The following is a 17,866-nucleotide window of genomic DNA, read 5'->3' on the forward strand; positions in this document are numbered from 1 at the left end:
AGTACTAGATATATTAACATGATGTATGTTTGTTGTGGTAGTATTTATTATTTTGATATAATGTGTTAATTGTGAATTAAAATTTCTTTGAAGGAAAAAAATGAGATATTTTGAGTACATTGAGTTTAACACATTCGTTGCCACTAAATTTGAGAGAACCTGTTCAGTGTGCTGTAATTTTTGCAATGTTGAAAAAAAATCAACATTTTGATATCCTCAGCTTTTCGAAAATTCGTAAATAATGGTTGAAAATTAAAAGTTTGGAATTCAGTGCTAAAAGTGAACACTTTAGTGCTAAACTGTAAGTCAGGACAATTCTTCACATTTTACAAAAACTTTATTCATGTACATAAATTAGCATGAACACAAGCAAAGAACAAATAGCAACTAATTCTATAAACAAAAGGCAAGCATTTCTGCAAAGCCTTCAATCAGTGTGCCGGTACTGAGTAGTTGTTAATTTCATATACTTTTATGTTTACAGCACACACTTAAGAATGACCACTCAATATGCATTACAGCACAGTGCTTGGGTGCTTGTTGAATTCAGATATGCACTGCAGTGGCTCGCTTTGTGCCGTTTTGCACTTATATGTGTAAAGGTGGCAAACATTTTAAAGACACAAAATGTTTTTTTTTTGACTACAACTTCTCAAAAAAAAAAAAAAATTGGACATCATCTCTAGAGAATTGCAGCTGGTGTTATGATTGGCCATATATAGGCCATTTCTGAGATGAAGCAGCTTTGCTGCCTTAGCTACTATATTAAACATCTATAAATAAGAAAGTAAAGAAGCAAAAGGAACACATTAGTACTGCACTACAAGCCAAATTTTATGATTTTTCAGAGTTTTTTTTTTTTTTTTTTTTTGCATGAGCATAGTAAATGAAGACATTTTTTTCCCCCCGAAAGACCATAAAACGTTATGTTGTTAACACTTTTGTCATAATCTTTTTTTATTATTATTATTTATTATTTTGTTACTTTATTGTGACTTTTTTTTCTCCTGGAATTTTTTCCACCCACTGATGGATACTGGTACCAATTACATGAGATGGTTGGTGCCAGGTTGCCATTATTATTATTATTGTTGCTGTTATATTATGTCTCCTAGATTTGGGATTCCACCTCATGACGGGTATTGCTACCAGGTACACAGGAATGTTATGTCTAATTTACTGTTGGTTGAGGAACTCTCTGGCTATCCTACAGGTGTTCAGGTTTGTGACTTTCTGGAGTTCCTTGTAGGTTTTCACTGGAAGACCTATTGCTGCTAGGCTGTTATGAGGGTCTTTGGCACCATACTGGTGGTTGACATGATGATCGGGATGGTCGATATTGCATATGCCATATCTCCTTGATCTTCTGTCTTAGATTCATGTACTTGATTTTTTCCTCATGGGTTTTCTGGAGGTTGCCAGTGTTGGGCACTGCTGTATCAATCAGATAGGTAGCCTTTTTCTTCTTTTCCACAAGGGTTATGTCCGTTCTGTTGTGCTGGATTGTCCATTATTATAGCTCAGTCCTAGTACAGCTTGTGGGTTGGGTTCTCTAGTATTGCTTAGGGTTCATACTTGTAGTACGGTATACTTTCTTTGATCAACTGGTATTTCCTTGCTAGCTTCTGATGTATTATCCTGGCTACCTGGTTGTGTCTACGAGTGTACTAAGTCTGGGTGATCACCTTGCATCCCGCAGTGATGTGTTGGATCGTTTCTGAGGCCAGGTGGCATCGGTGACATGGGTCATCTCTCACTCCGGGCTCCTTGGCAATGTATTTCTGTAGTTTCTGGTATTGATTACCTGGTCTTGGATGGCAAGCATGAATCCTTCAGTCTCTGGGAAGAGCATTCTCTGACTATCCTGAACACCTATAGAATAGTCAGAGGAACTCTCTGACTATCCTACAGGTGTTCAGGATTGTGGCTTTCTGGAGTTCCATGTAAGCAGTAGTGAGCTATAATGGGCTTGCATAGTCTCGCGAGAGGCCAGTGTTATTTATTATTTATTTTTTTTTGAAAATTTGGGAGCCCATTATTGAAACAATCATTTATTTCTGAAATTAAATCCTGAATTCAATTATTGAGTATCCAGAGCTGGAACTGCAGTGGGGCGAGGGGCCCTCAGCCCCAGGCCCAGCATTGTAAGGGCACACTCAACCAGTTATGTACAGTAGTTTAAAATTGCTTAATTTTTGATTTAATTGCAGTCAGATCTCTGTTCAGTGAACTTCTTTATAGTGAAATTTTTTGAATTCCTCTGTAATTGCATTTAAAATAGTTTCTGTAGAACAAAGAAAATTTGTATATAAAAAATGGATTACGAGAGACTTAACTTTGTATGCATTGTTCCACCTCTGCCCTTTAGGCAATTTAGGCAATTAGAAAGCGTTAATTAAGTCTTAAAGGGATTACAATGTTAGTAGTGTCTGTAATATCTACCTATCCCATATACCAAGAAGTCACGCTAGTCAGTATGCTTTCAGAACATTAACGCTTATTCCCGAAATGGATAATAGCGTCTGGTCAACCTGTGTTGTGGTTCCCCTTCATTCGCTTGACTCCGACAAGCAGTCATCTGTTTTTCAGAGAGGTGAGTGATCCATGCCTTCCAGTAAATTTCACCTGTCTGTGTTTGCATGGTCGTAGTAGCTGAATATTATATAGTGATTCTGACATTTTGGACAGCATTCAAAGAACTAGTGACAGTAGTTACGTCAAAAGGGGAGGGGAGAATTAGGGCAACTAAAGATATTAAATAAACTTTTCAAAGATGAAATGTTGGTAGATTTTGAAACTACATAAAGTCCATCACTGTGAAGAAAATATTCTAAAATATAATGGCATACAGGCAATAATAATAAAAAAAAAAAAAAAACTGTATGCATTATGTCACTAATATCCAAAAAAACCCCCGCACAATTTAAGGATGATTAGAACTTGATGTGGAAATTATAAAGATTCACCGTGTGTTCGGGCCACAATGGACAGCTTGTAGCTTGTGGATGGCAATTGCAGTTTATAGGAATTATCCCACTTTGTGCAAACATTTTGAATCAGAAGTTAAATATTCGAGATTATTAAACTGACGTTTAAATCTGGAATTTCTTAACGATTTAGCACAAATGATCGACATCTTGCAGGAGCTCTCTTACCTTTTAGAAGCTTTATAATGTCACATCATCACTATAGTTAAAGCAGATAAATTAATTATTCGTATTCTCAATGCTATTGCTAATTTGAAAAATTCTGAAGGAAATTATGAAGCTAAAATTGAGAGCATGTTGAAGTCTAAAGAGTTTGAATGAATCAAAATTGAAAGTAAGAACACATTTAAAAAATTACCTTGTGAAAAGTTATTAAACTGCATCGTTTTCTCTTTAAAGGATCAGTTATTAATGCAACAGAGTAATTTTAAATTAAAGAAAGAAAATAATGATATCATTGGCTATGAGGAGTTGAAAAAAATTTTAAACATATGCTACCTGGAAATGTGAAATATTGAAGAAATTTCGTTTCCATGGCAAGAGGGTGAAAAACGAATAAGAAATTTAAGTTTTCTAATAAAATATGAAATAAAAATTGATGATTTTAGCAACTTTGTTGAAGAAGTTTATCTTTAAAATTGAGTGAAATTCCCTTTTCAATTAAAAAAGTCAAAAATATCCTTGAAACTACTGCGATTTGCAGTGCTGAAGCTGATCGAGCTTTCAGCGTAATGACTAATATTGTAACAATAAAAAGAACATCTTTGGCAATTAAACACATTGCAGATATGATGACCATAAATCTAAATGAAAAACCACTGCTTCAGTTTGATCCAAATTGTTACGTCAAATCTTTCCTTCATAATCATCACACAACTATTGAGCAAAACAGATTGACAACAAATATTAATAATGAAGTAAATTCTATACGGAAATTTTTAGAATAAAGTTTCTTGAATATTTGTGTTATAATTTTTTCATGTAATATGTGATTTTTGTGTTCCTTTTCCAGAATAGTTTGTGTTTATATAATATTTGTTTTTATATTCTAGTGTTTTGTGATTGTTATTTGTGATATTGGTAACATTTATGTTATTTTTTTTTAACTCTTCTCTGTATCCAATGGAGGTGGTTTCGGTGGTTTAATTGCACGTATATGTGCCCTATATGCCTTACAATGCTCACTATTAGTCTTCGGCATGTTGAATTATAAATTTTTTTTCTGTCAATTTTTTATTAAATACGGTAGAGAATGACGAAAGAAATATTTTGGTTTTTAAATTTTTAAAATCGAACTGCTAGAAGCTGAGATATAGCGATTTAAAACATAAATGCGACACATGTGGGAGTTACATTGTGGCCACGCTGTAGGGGTACTGAATGCATTGTGTCACTGCTACATATTTCATTTCGTGTCACATTTTCGTTACGATTTTTGTTAATCCACGAATGCAAGTTATTCCTGTGTGAAAACTGCCCGGGGTGCACCTAAAGAAGGTTCATTTCAAAAATGTCACATGCCAAGCATGTATGTTAGATGGTTTTATCAGAAACATTCTTAGCGAAATCACATTCATTTGCGATATGCACACAGTCTTGGTATTTATTATTGATGTTCCACATCAGTAATAAGTTCCAAGCCAAAACTCTAATTACCATTTGATTGTTGAATGGCTACAAACAAATCGCAGCTGCATGAAGTATCATTGCAACAATACAAGTTACAATAATTCGCCTCTGGTAGAAGCTACAGATGACATCACTTCCATGTCACATTTTTCATGACCAATTAGATTTACTCGGTTGAGGGGCCCAATGATGTTTCACATCAAAAGAATTTGATAGTATGAACCAGAGCAATAATGCTCAATACGTTCTACGTTGATATCAATATTTGTAAAACAATAAGAGAAGTTTACCTCAATACGATACGTAGAACACTTCCGTATGATACTCTCCAGAAATTAAAACGAAAACAATTAAAAAAAAAAAAATCGAAAATCTTACATTACAGTAAGAAATAATTAACAATAATTAAAAATCAAATGAACACAATTAAAAATCAATTTAATGCAAGTAAAAAATTAATTTAACAAAAAAAAATTGCAAGTGATTTTCCTTCCTGAAGCTGACAATGCTTTTCGACCATATGTCATGATTACAGCATAGAAAATTACGAAATGGGGAGAGCATGGAACTTAAATAGGGATTATTTGTCTTCGTGCATGCTCGTAAAGGACCACGAGTCAGAGATTAGATATGGTCGGCAAACACTAACAGCATTCTCATGCAATTTAATTTCGATGGTTTCTGCAATTAATAGTCTCATATAATTACATTGGACACTAAGTATTTTGGCCTCGTTAAGTAAAAAACTGTTTTTCATTAACGGCATGAAAGGCTAATTCTGACACTGCTGAACGAGAAGCATGAACTGAGGCCGCATGTTGATTAACACAAAAATTCAGAGGAAACCGCGTAGAACCCTGAAAGGATGAATCGCAATCACCGCAATAAATTAGCATTAGTAGAGGCATATGATGCAAGAAAGCAAGCTTATGCAGCATCAGCCAAAAAAAACAAAAAACAAAACCTCCAATTTCATCCCTCCGTTCTTTCCAAATACCTGTCCAGCTCAGCCTTAAATTTATTTAGGCTATCAACTTCCACAACAAAAGATGGAAGTCTGTTCCACCAATCAACTACCCACTGGCTAAAGGCAAACTTCCACACATCTGTCCTACAACTGTCTTTCCTCAATTTGAATTTATGCCCTCTCAGGTGATTATTCTGAGCAAGAGGAAGAATCCCATCAGCATTGAGCATGCTGAAACTATTCAAGGCTTTATACACCTCAATCAGATCACCTCGCAGGTGCCTAGTCTCCAAACACTGTAATCTGCAAAATTTAAGCTTTTCTTCGTAAAAGCAACCCTTTGTTCCGTTCACTAATCTTGTTGCCCTTCTCTGTACTCTTTCCAACAGCTCTACATCTTTCTTAAAATGAGGCCTCCAGACCTGTATACAGTACTCAAGCCACATCACCATTACCCTTGTATAAGGCGATGGTGATGTGGCCTTACCATTGGCTTATACAAGGGGACAATCACCTCCTTATCCCTGCTAGAAACATTCCTGTATATCATTGACAAGACACCGTGAGCTACTCTTGCAGACCATCTGCACTGCTCAGAAAATTTCATATCTGCCTGCACAATTACCCCCAAATCTTTTTCATTCTCTACCACTGTCAGTGTAGTACCACAAAGTTGATATGTTTACTCTAGGGTTACTGCTTTCCATATGTAGTACATTAAACCCCCGCTATTCGCGGTATCTGTATTCCCGGTTTCGCATATTCGCGGTCGCTAATTTAATATAAAATTAAACTAAAAAAATGTGAATTTTAAAGCGCCGTGAACATTTTCCACCATAAAAAAACATGGGCGTGGCTAAAATCATCTTTCCCGGTCAAAACAGCACTCAGTGGGTGGGGGGAGAGGTGACAAAATCGCGAGCGTGGATGTTTCTCGCTAATCCTTGCTCAGAATGTGTTATGCGCTTGTTGTGGAAGGTTTCATTGTTTGCTTTTAATTTATATGCTTATAAATTGAATAAATTTATCAATTTATAAATTGATATGCTTACAAAAGTGATAAATCTACCGTTTTGCAGTGTAAAACAGATTTTTCGAGTGTGTTAATGGAAGAAAGTGACTTTATTTGAACAAGTTCTTTCTAACCCATACAAAAATATGGCTACGAATAACAAGGGAAACGAAAAGATCAAAGAAGGTGATGACATTAGCAAATAAAATTGAGTTATTAGATAAAATTTTTAATTGTGAAAATGTCTCCTCAGTGGCAAAACATTATAAAATCAATGAGTCAACGGTACGATCAATCAAGAAATCGGAAGAAAAAATCTGCCGTAGTGTCCGTGAAAACGCGCTAATTGCTTCAAAAATTTCTCTGTAACTCGTGGTGTTAAATTAGAAAAAATGGAAAAAGCTTTAAATCTGTGGATAGAAGACCGAACTCAAAATAAAATTCCGTTAACCATATTCAGTCATCATTCACGAAAAGGCAAAGCTCCTTTATCAACACTTTAGCGAAGCTGGTGATAGCACTGGCGGGATAAGTTTTTTAGCTAGCAAAGGCGCTGGTTGAAAGATTTGTTTGAAATTTCTAATAAATATTACATTTAATATTAAATTGTTTCTTATTTTCATTTCGATGCCATATGCTTGCATTTCACTATCTACATAGTCATATTATGAAGGTACATATAATACATACATAGACAAAATTTTAGACTAGTTTTTCTTATATATTTCATACTTTGGAACGGAACCCATTTATTACTATGGGAGCCATAACTCAGTATTTGCGTTTTTGGTATTCGCGGCATTCCTCAGGAACGTAACCCCTGCGAATAGCAGGGGTTTTACTTTACATTTGTCAATGTTAAACTTCATTTGCAACCTCTCAGCCCATTTGCTCAAATTTTCTAGATCCCGTTGCAGCAGTGTACTGTCATTAGTGTCATTAATAACCCTGCCAACCTTTGTATCGTCTGCAAACTTGGAGATTAAGCTTGATATACCATCATCACTGTCATTTATAAATAGAGAAAACAACAATGAACCCAACAGTGAACTCTGAGGGACTCCACTAATAATATTAGTTCACGAAGAACAGTGTGCATTGATTACCACTGTCTTCTCCCATTCAACTATCCCTTTATCCATAGCAGCAATTTGCCTTTAATGCCGCACTGCTCCAATTTGTGCACTGGTCTTCCATATGTAACAGTATCAAAAACATTTCTAAGATCCAAATATGCGATATGAAAGTTATTCCCTGCATCCAGTTGTTTTGTGACCACATCATAGTATCCAATCAAATTGGTCAGACAAGACTTCCGCTTAACAAAACCATGCTATGTCCGAGCTATAACTGAAGTCTTGTCTAGATGATCATGCAGTGCTTCTTTAACCAGTGCCTCCATTAATTTTCCTGGAACAGAAGTTAAACTAACAGGTCTATAATACTTGTGTCGCCCTTTGATCATCCTTCATCCTTTGTGCATTGGGGGTCACATTTGCACATCTCTAGTCCATGGGTACCTCCCCTGAATCCAAGAACGCTCTCATGATTATGGCTAAGGGTTTGCTTACTTCCTTTGCTGCCTCCTTTAATATAACTGGATAGATCCCATCCACTTCAGGTGCCTTTCTTATTTTTATCTTCAACAATTTCTCCTCCACTACTCTCAGTTATTACAAAATCACTCTCAGTTATTACAAAATCAAAACCATAACTCCTCATGTGTGAATGTAGATGCAAAATACTCATTTAGTTTGTTAGCCACCTGAGCAGTATCATCAACAGTTGAACCATCGATATCCAGTGGACCAATCTGATTCATACCCTTTCTTCTACAGTTTACATAGGTAAAGAACTCTTTGCTGTTTTTCTTTGCATCCTTTGCCAGAGATTTCTCATAATCTGCCTAACCTCCTTTGTGATTTGGTTACAGACCAGCTTATATCTATCATAGGCTTCCATGTCACCCATTAATTTATGTGTCCCATGCATTTTTCTTCTCTGCCACATGTCTAATTAGTTCATCTGACATCCATTTGAACAATAAACTAAACCTTCAACAATATTTCTTAGTTGGTATGTAAAGCCTAGTAGCTTCCAAGATTAATTCTTTGGATGCCTCCCATTTTTAATTTTGTGTTGGTAACATCATCAGTTGGTCCCACCTTTTTAGAATTTAAATACTGTCTCAGACCACCGTAGTCTCCTTTATGAAAGCAAAAACCCTTCCTTTTACCCTTGATGGTAGTTATCTCTTTGAGTAAATCCCACTTCAGTACACTGTGATCACTGCCACCTAGTGGTTCCTTTATGTGCAGAGTCTTAATGCATGAAGAATCACTACTGATAATCAGATCAAGAGTATTATTCCCTCTAGTTGCCTCCCGAACATGCTGATGTAGAAAACAGTCATCCAATAAATCCACAAAAGCCTTGCTAGTGTGTGAGTGACCAACCCACAAATTCCAATGAATATCTGGTAAATTAAAATCTCTGATTTACTGGCTCACTCTATTTCCCTGCAAGTTTTTTATTATACTCATCAGAGTCATTAGGCCTATAACACATTCCTACTCTCAATTTTGATCTCCCAGTACTTATGTCACACCAAACTGATTCGACACTGCACTGTCCAGCGATGTCGACTGGCTGCCCTTCCTTGGATTTTATGTGTTTCTTAACTAATAGCATAACCGCTCCTCCCTTCCTATTCTGTCTATCCTTCCTGTACACATTGTACTCCCCAAATTCCAGTTCTGAATTCCCTATATCTGTGTGACACCACATCTCTGATATTCCAAGAAAATCAGCCTTTGATGTTTTGACCAACACCTCAAATTCATCATATTTATTAACCAAACTGCTAGCATTGGTATACACGCAAGTATACATGCAGGTATACCAGTGATATGAGTTTCTTAGCTACCCTAACACAACCCATGTGTTTACTTGTACCACAATGACTCCCAGCAGTCTCTGAAATTCTCGCTCACCTTGCTTGTCATACTGCTGCTCATTCCAATAGAAGGCAGTGCAAGAATCACTTTCACCTCTTCTAGTGGTTACTGTTAATCTATTAGTCCATGTATCTCCCCCAAATCTAACACTGCCTCGATAGCATCAGGAAATATTCTTCCACCCTTTCTATTCAAGTGTATCCCATCCCTGTAGAAGCACTAATCCTTAACCCTAAACTTATAACCCAATGCAGTTATAACACTATATATAGGTATTTTTTATTTTTTTTTATTTTCGGTATCGAGTATTATCTCCGAGTTTCGTTATATAACTTCAATATCAATTTATGTATTAATTAATAATGTTATGTTTGTAAAATCTTAGTCGTTATTTTGTTTAAAGAGTACAATTTAATTGATAATGAAGTTTAACCAGATTGATAAATTTTACTGATTATTTGATAATACTATATACTATACTAAGCAAACGCTATCTAGTAAAAGATATAACATTGTATTGTATAATAATTCCGGCAAGTTACGAACGGTAAATCTGCTGACACTGAGTGCTAATTAACTTCCAAAATCTCACTATCTAAATTCAGAATAAACCAAGGATCTTGTTTATCTCTATAAGCTGCTACTTATAGAAAATAATTTAATATAACAATTAAGTCAATAAAGCAGCTAAATATACCTAAAAACTTCGGAAATTATAATAGTTCATTTATTTGTGTTGCGAATGAGGAATGGACTGAGCGATTGTTCAGTATAGTGTGTAATTTCCGTATTGGTCTGGCTACAATTTTAAATTTGGGATCTTTAAAGAATCTGTTATGATGTTTGTGTCACTGTTTAACTTATGGGACAGAAATAAAGCATGTTTTGATATTACTATTGTTGGTTGGTGTATTTTTTTGTATTCTATCCTTAGCTTGTACCCTAATTCTGTCTATTGTAGCAAGTGGGTAACCCCTGTTTAAGAATCTGCTGGTTAATATTTGTATTTCTGAACACAAAGTAGATTCCGTCCTTGATTATTTATAAGCATTGAGAAATTCAGTAAAGATAATTGATCTTTTGTAGGTGAACAAGTGATAGCTGTTATGATGCAGAAGCATACAGGTGTTTGTAGCTTTATGATAGATGTTAAATTGGATTTTATTCGCGTCCCGTGAAATTTAGAAAATTTAATGAGTTAGTATCTGTATTCTCCCTTTCCAATGTAAATTTGATTCTAGAATGAATATTATTAAACGAATGTAAAATGTCTTGGATGGTGCTACTATCGGTAATGACTGGAACATTGTCTAAATACCTCCCATAGTATGTGTTACGGGGTAGAAGAGGTGTCATGCATACGTTCAAACGTTGAGAGATTGATCTCTGATATTAGGCTGCTCAGGCTTAATCCCATTGGCAAACCAAAAATTTGTGTGTATACTTTGTCTTGAAAGGTGATATAGTTTTCTTCAACTACGAATTTAACTAAGCGAAAAATTTCCTTAATAGGAAGCTTCGTATAATTAATCAGTATCGAGTTATTACTTAACATATCCCAAAGAATATCTAATGTGTATTCAACGTTTACATTCGTATATAACGAGGTAACATCTAGTGAGAATAAATTATCATTACCACCAGGTCTACAGTCCTTAAGGTTATTAAATAGTTTATCGTAGTTCTTAATCCCAAATTGTATCGCATGTCTAAAGGATTTTATAATGCTATATACATGTGTGGCCAAGGATGAAAATGGCGAGTTTCTGTAGGAAACTCGCCATTTTCATTCTTTGCCACACATGTATATAGGCTGATTAGGAAAGCCAGTCTTATGTAATTTTACCTCACCAAAAAAGTGCAGGAATATTGTATGTTCTGGCCTTCAATTCCTTTAACTGAGCCATAGTAATGTAGTCATTTTTTTGATACGTGGTTAACATTTTATTGTATTGATTGACCAAATTGGTAAATAGTGCTGGGTCTACTTCAAGTGGAAGTATCTGATACAACGACTCTAACTTATTAATATATTCAGGTTTATTGAGTATTACCACTGTATCTCCTATATCAACTCTCTGAATAATCCCCTCGACTTGGGCACCTGTACGTGGTGAGGGGACCTCCCAGTGATGCTGCTGGGCTTCCAGATTAGCATCACTGGGATCTAACGCCCATACCTTGGTTCCAGGGTTACATCGTTGGAATCTGGCATGTGCAGCCGTGCGCCGCGACCCGTGGAATTCGGAAAGGGGGATCCTGGTGGTTGAGGGGTCCAGCCTTAATACACCATTTTGGCCCCTGCTTCGACAAGATGGGTGGTCCCGGACTGGCCCGACTGGGATCAGTCGGTGGGTGGTTCTTACTGCTAGGGTCAACTGCGTTCCAATAAGTCTCCCTCCCTTTGGTCCTGGGACGGGATCAAGGCTTATTGGAAACGTGGGTATGATGCCTCTAAGCTAACTTGGCATCCCATTCTTCTACGCAGTACCTGCTAGTTCATGAGTGGGCATCCCCTCGTAGGGCTCCGTGGTGGGTGAGGTACTTAGGGCATATGAAATTTTTATCTTACTCCTATGAGTAATTTAAATCCTTTTTCTTCTGGGGCCCCAACAAGGCCCCTACCTAATCGATCTCTGATGTTAGTGAGAGCAATTTTGCTAAAAGAGCCAGAACTGACAAGAAAACACCATCGGTGACACCTCTTTTCCTCATTCTCCATTCCACCGGAGAGCAGTCAATTGAGAAAATGTCACCTTTCTTTATCCAGAAAGGATTAGAAGGGATGGCAGGTTCAACCAAATCCGTAAAATGGCTGCGTTCTGGAGATATTTTAATTGAAGCTTCAAATACAAATCAAGCCCAAAAAATTTTGAAAGCCACATCTATAGGGGGTATACCCATCATCGTAACCCCTCAAAAAACTTTGAACTCTTCACGAGGTGTCATATCAGAGTGGGATCTCCTTCACGTTTCTGAAGAAGAGATCTGCTCTGAATTAAAAGAACAAGGAGTAACAGCTGTCAAGCGAATATCCATGCGTAAGGATGGGAATCTCGTCACTACCCGAGTTCTCATCCTAACATTTAACACCCCACGGCCTCCAAGTTCCATCAAGGCAGGGTACTTAAACTGCCCAGTGAGGATTTACGTTCCAAACCCACTGAGGTGTTTTAAATGTCAAAAGTACAGCCACTCACAAACAGCTTGTCGTGGTAACCCTGTCTGTGCTCGATGTGGTGCTAAAGATCACGAGAGCAAGGAATGTCTAGCTCCTAAGCCTAATTGTACTAACTGCCTAGGAGAGCACCTTGCATACTCTTCAGCATGCCAGCGGTGGAAGGACTAAAAGGAGATCCAAAAATTAAAAACGGAGTTGAACATCTTCTACCCAGAGGCTAGAAAACGCATACAACCAATAAATAGTGGGAAGCCTTCGTATGCTCAGAAGGTTTCTGCAAAGTGCACTATCAGTACACAAACAGAGCTGACTGTACCACCAAGAGAGTCATTCACTCCGATTGCATGCTATTTATTGAGTTCACAAAAGCCCACCAAAAAAACACAATCAGCTGCCACTCCTATATCCGTACCTCCTAGTGCTCCACCACTACCAAAACCAAGTGGGAAAAAAGAGCAACCAATAATAACAGAAACAATGGATGTAGAAGACAAGGAGGTATCGGACGAATCAGTCTTGGAACTCTTTGTGGAGGAAGAAATGGATACCGGACAGCGTCCATACTTCCTCAAAAGAGATAAACCGAAGACTGATAAAAGTAAGCCCTCAGCAACTCGGAAGCCGCCTGACGGACCCACCAAGCCAAAATAATGGCTAAATTCCTACAATGGAATTGCAGTGGATTCCGGCGAAATACTGATGACAACAAGGCCCTCCTGCAAAAGCACGAGCCCATTTGCTTTTGCTTGCCGGGGACTTACTTAAAGGCAAATGATGATCGTACCATGCGTAACATCACAATTTTTCGTAAGGTTAGAATTGCAGAAGGTCCTGCTCATGGAGGAGTCGCTATCCTCCTGGGCAACCAGACTCCCATTCAGCCCTTGCTAATTACAACCAGCATAGAGGCTGTTGCAATTCACCTTACAGTGGGATTCCTATTAACCGTGTGCTCTATTTATTTGCCACCTGGGACTGACATTTCCCAGGAAGACCTTGATGATCTTGTAACACAGTTGCCTCCCCCTTTCTTACTTCTCGGGGATTTCAATGGACACAATACTCTATGGGGTAGTGCTAGCATTAACGGAAGGGGACGGGTCATAGAGCGTATGCTAAATGACAATGACCTCTCCCTTCTAAATATTGGAACAAACACATTCTTCCACATGCCTACCCGTACGTTTTCTGCCATTGATCTCTCTATCTGCTCCCCTTCTCTACTCCCTTTGCTCACTTGGGAAGTGGAGGAGAACCCATATGGAAGTGATCTTTTCCCTGTGATAACCTCGTTACACAGTGGGAGACCGTGTCTTCTTTTCAGGTTACCACGGTGGAAGTTTGATCAGGCTGACTGGAGTGCCTTACAACACCTGGCAAATTTTGACATCTCTGCAGTCAGTCAGGAGTCTATCAATGATGCAGTCACGTACATGACAGAAAATATTGTCCATGCAGCTGCAATTACAATTCCAAAAACGTCCACCCGGTTTCCTTCGTTTCCAAAACCATGGTGGAATTCACAATGCACAGCAGCAAAAAAAGGCTCAAAATAAAGCGTGGGGAATATTTCGCCGATATCCTACCATGACCAACCTTATAGCCTTTAAACGAGCGCGAGCCAAAGCACGCTACATCTGCCGTCAGAGTCAAAAGGAATCGTGGATCCACTTTACTTCATCAGTTAATCAGTCTACTAGTACTAAGTTGGTCTGGGATAAAATTTGGAAAATGAAGGGGAAATATACAGCACACCCCTCATCGGTCCTGGAATATAATGGATGCACTATTGCAGAATCTACCACAATAGCCAATGCTCTTGGGGAAACTTTTTCTAACATCTCTGCAACATCATATTACTCCCCAGAGTTTCTGGTCTTAAAGCACAGCATTGAAAAACAGAACCTTAAGTTCACATCGAAGGGTTCCCATGAGTATAATGGGCCATTTACTAACCACGAGCTGAAAACAGCACTTGCCCGTACAAAGGCTACCGCTGTTGGACCAGACAACATCCATTATGAAATGATAAAACATCTTTCACCAGAATCCATGGACCGTCTACTCTTCCTGTACAACAGAATCTTTCTTGAAGAGCATTTTCCAGATACCTGGTGCAAAGCAACTATACTTGCATTTCCCAAGCCAGGAAAGGATCCTAAATGTCCAAAAAACTATCATCCTATTTGCTCTGACCAGCTGTCTGTGCAAAATATTGGAGAGAATGGTCAATGCTCGTCTCTTATGGTATTTAGAATCGAATGACTTTCTCTCCCGCTTTCAGTGCGGCTTCCGAAGAAACCGGTCCACATTGGACCACTTAATGAGATTGGAAACATCTATCCGAGATGCTTTCCTAAAAAGAGAACATTTGGTGTCCATCTTCTTTGACATGGAAAAAGCGTACAACACAACAAAGCCGGGTGGGTAAAGTGCCTGCATAGCAACCCAAAACTCGCGGGTTCAAATCCCGCCTTGGGCTTGGATCAAAGTACTGCAAAAAACCTTGGGAGGTGCATTATGGCCACAGAAGCTGATGCGCCAACAACTACCAAAAAAAAGTACGACACAACTTGGAGATTTGGTATTTTAAAAGACCTTTACAATCTCGGTCTAAGAGGTCACCTTCCCGTTTTTATTAAAAAATTTTTATCCTGCCGTTATTTCCAAGTTCGTGTAGGATCCTCCCTTTCACGGCCCTTTTGCCAAGAGGAGGGGTACCACAAGGATCTGTCTTAAGTGTCACGCTTTTTGCCATTAAAATAAATTCTATTTCTGAACAACTTCCTCCAACTATAAACAGTGCACTCTACATCGAGCACTTCAGCATAATCTCTCAATCATGCAATATGAGGGTTATTGAGAGACAACTGCAACAAGCTATTGACCGTCTTAACTCCTGGGCCATGGCCAATGGTTTCAGGTTCTCACCGGAGAAGACCGTACATTTTGTCGCAAACGTAACCTTGATCCTGAGCCTGAATTACGACTTGGACAAAGCACCATTCCAGTTGTATCAGAGGCAAAATTCCTGGGACTCATTTTTGACAAAAAGCTGACATTTGTCCAACACATTCATCAGCTACACACAAAGTGCACAAGAGGGCTTAACATTCTCCGCTCTCTCTCTTCTATCTCTTGGGGTGCAGACCGATGCACTCTACTACGTCTATACCGTGCACTTGTACGCTCAAAATTAGATTATGGGTCTCAGGTATATGCATCTGCCAGAAATAGTGCTGTTCTTTGGCTCGACCCCATCCATCATCAAGCCATTTGTATTGCTACTGGTGCATTCAGAACATCACCTGTCCAAAGTCTGTATGTCAAAGCAAATGAACCATCCTTGTCGCTTTGACGAATGCAGTTGTCTCTACAATATGCCTTCAAGCTGAAGTCCCTGCCAGACCATCCCATGTGGACATCCGTTTTTCTAGCCACGATGGGAAAATCTTTATAACACACAACAGACCGCCAATCGCCCATTTGGCATTCGTGTTCAAGAGCTACTCAAGGTAGACAAGGTTGATCGATCACCAAAGGAGCCCCTTCCAGCCTGGCATGCACAAACACCAGCACGTGACTTCTCGCTCAAGATTGCGACGAAGTCTAATACTCTGTCTTCTGTCTACTTGCAGCTCTATTCACAATCTGCAATTTGCAGATGTTCTGCAAATGTGCAGAACATTTTGACTTCTTGCCAGTTTACACAGACGGCTCGAAGTCGGAATCGTATGTGGGAACTGCTGCTGTTTTTCCAGATAATACCATATCAGAGCAGATACCCCTTGATTGCAGCATTTACACTGCAGAGCTGCATGCTATAGAGTTAGCTCTAGATCACATAAGAAAACACCGATACCAATGGTGTATTATATATGCCGATTCAGTGAGTGCACTACAGGCTTTATCAGCGGTGTCACGCACTAATCATCCGACCCTGTCCCGAATTCAGCAGATAATATACAGCCTCTGTGCAAGTGGATTCGATATCCGCTTCTGCTGGATCCCCAGTCACATCGGAATTAGAGGAAATGATTTGGCTGACATTGCAGCCAAATCGGCACATCTGACGGATAATCTTGACATGTTAGTCCCCTATACAGACCACAGGTAAGTGATCCGTAGAAACCTACAATCTCAGTGGCAAGATTCGTAGCATTGCCTGGGTACTACAAACAAACTATATTGAATTAAGCCTGTGATCCATCCTTGCCGGTCCAGCTTACATAGGGATCGCAAAGAGGAAGTTGTTCTTGTTCTGCTCCGCATAGGACACTGTCATGTGACACTCCTTTTTGCCGAGGGCTGATGACCCTCCTATGTGCGAACAATGCGACACCATTTTATCCGTTGAACGTATTTTATGATTGTACCAGTTTTAGAAATGCTCGTTTTACCGCTTTTAACCATCTGACTGAGCCATATACACTCAGTCAGATTTTATCCGACAATGACCATGTGTCTGCTATTTTTAGCTTTCTAAAATCAGTAAACATTTATACTCACATTTAAAAAATCTACCTTATTATTGTTACTTGTTTACTGATATTTGTCTTTTACAGTTTATACTTGTTTTTATACCCTGACTTAGTGACCTAATTCATTAGGTCACTGAAAGTTTTACGTTTTGGCGCATTATAGCCTTAGTTGCTAATGCGCCAGTAAAGCCCAACCAACCATCTCTGAATAATAATGTCTTTATTTTCCCGAAGTTCACGTAAAGCTGAACTGTCGTGTATTCAATGTAGGAAGTTGTGTTTCTTTTATGTTATTCACTACTTGGTTAACTTGTTGAATAAATAAATCTTTTTATTGAACATTACGAAGTCCAAATTCAATATCAATTATGCACTGTTTTTTAGGTAGTTTTCGAGGTGGTAAATTGTAATTTAATACTTTAGATAAAAGTGGAATCTGGTCCTGTGATAGCATATACGAGGAAAGATTTGTAACCTGTTGATATGTCGGTTTGTTGAATGTTGGGCAAGGGGGTGTTTGCGAACTAGCTGAAGTATTCTGTGGTAGACTGTTGTGCATATGTGGGGGGGGATCGTCACACAACTCGTATGCATATGGTCGCAAGTTCGCAACAATATGTTAGAACTCGTATGAAAATGTCTAGACCCTCCC

The 17,866-nt window shown here is 38.4% G+C and overlaps 1 protein-coding gene across 1 annotated transcript in view; it reads left to right on the forward strand.

Moving 5' to 3' along the window:
* Positions 1-17,866, forward strand: part of LOC150084646 (transcriptional adapter 2-beta-like) — a 356,600-nt gene that overhangs the window by 106,751 nt on the left and 231,983 nt on the right. The window lies entirely within an intron of this gene.

This window comes from Mastigoproctus giganteus, chromosome 6, assembly GCF_048544385.1.
Source record: "Mastigoproctus giganteus isolate SK-2022 chromosome 6, ASM4854438v1, whole genome shotgun sequence".
Lineage (NCBI taxonomy): Eukaryota > Metazoa > Arthropoda > Arachnida > Uropygi > Thelyphonidae > Mastigoproctus > Mastigoproctus giganteus.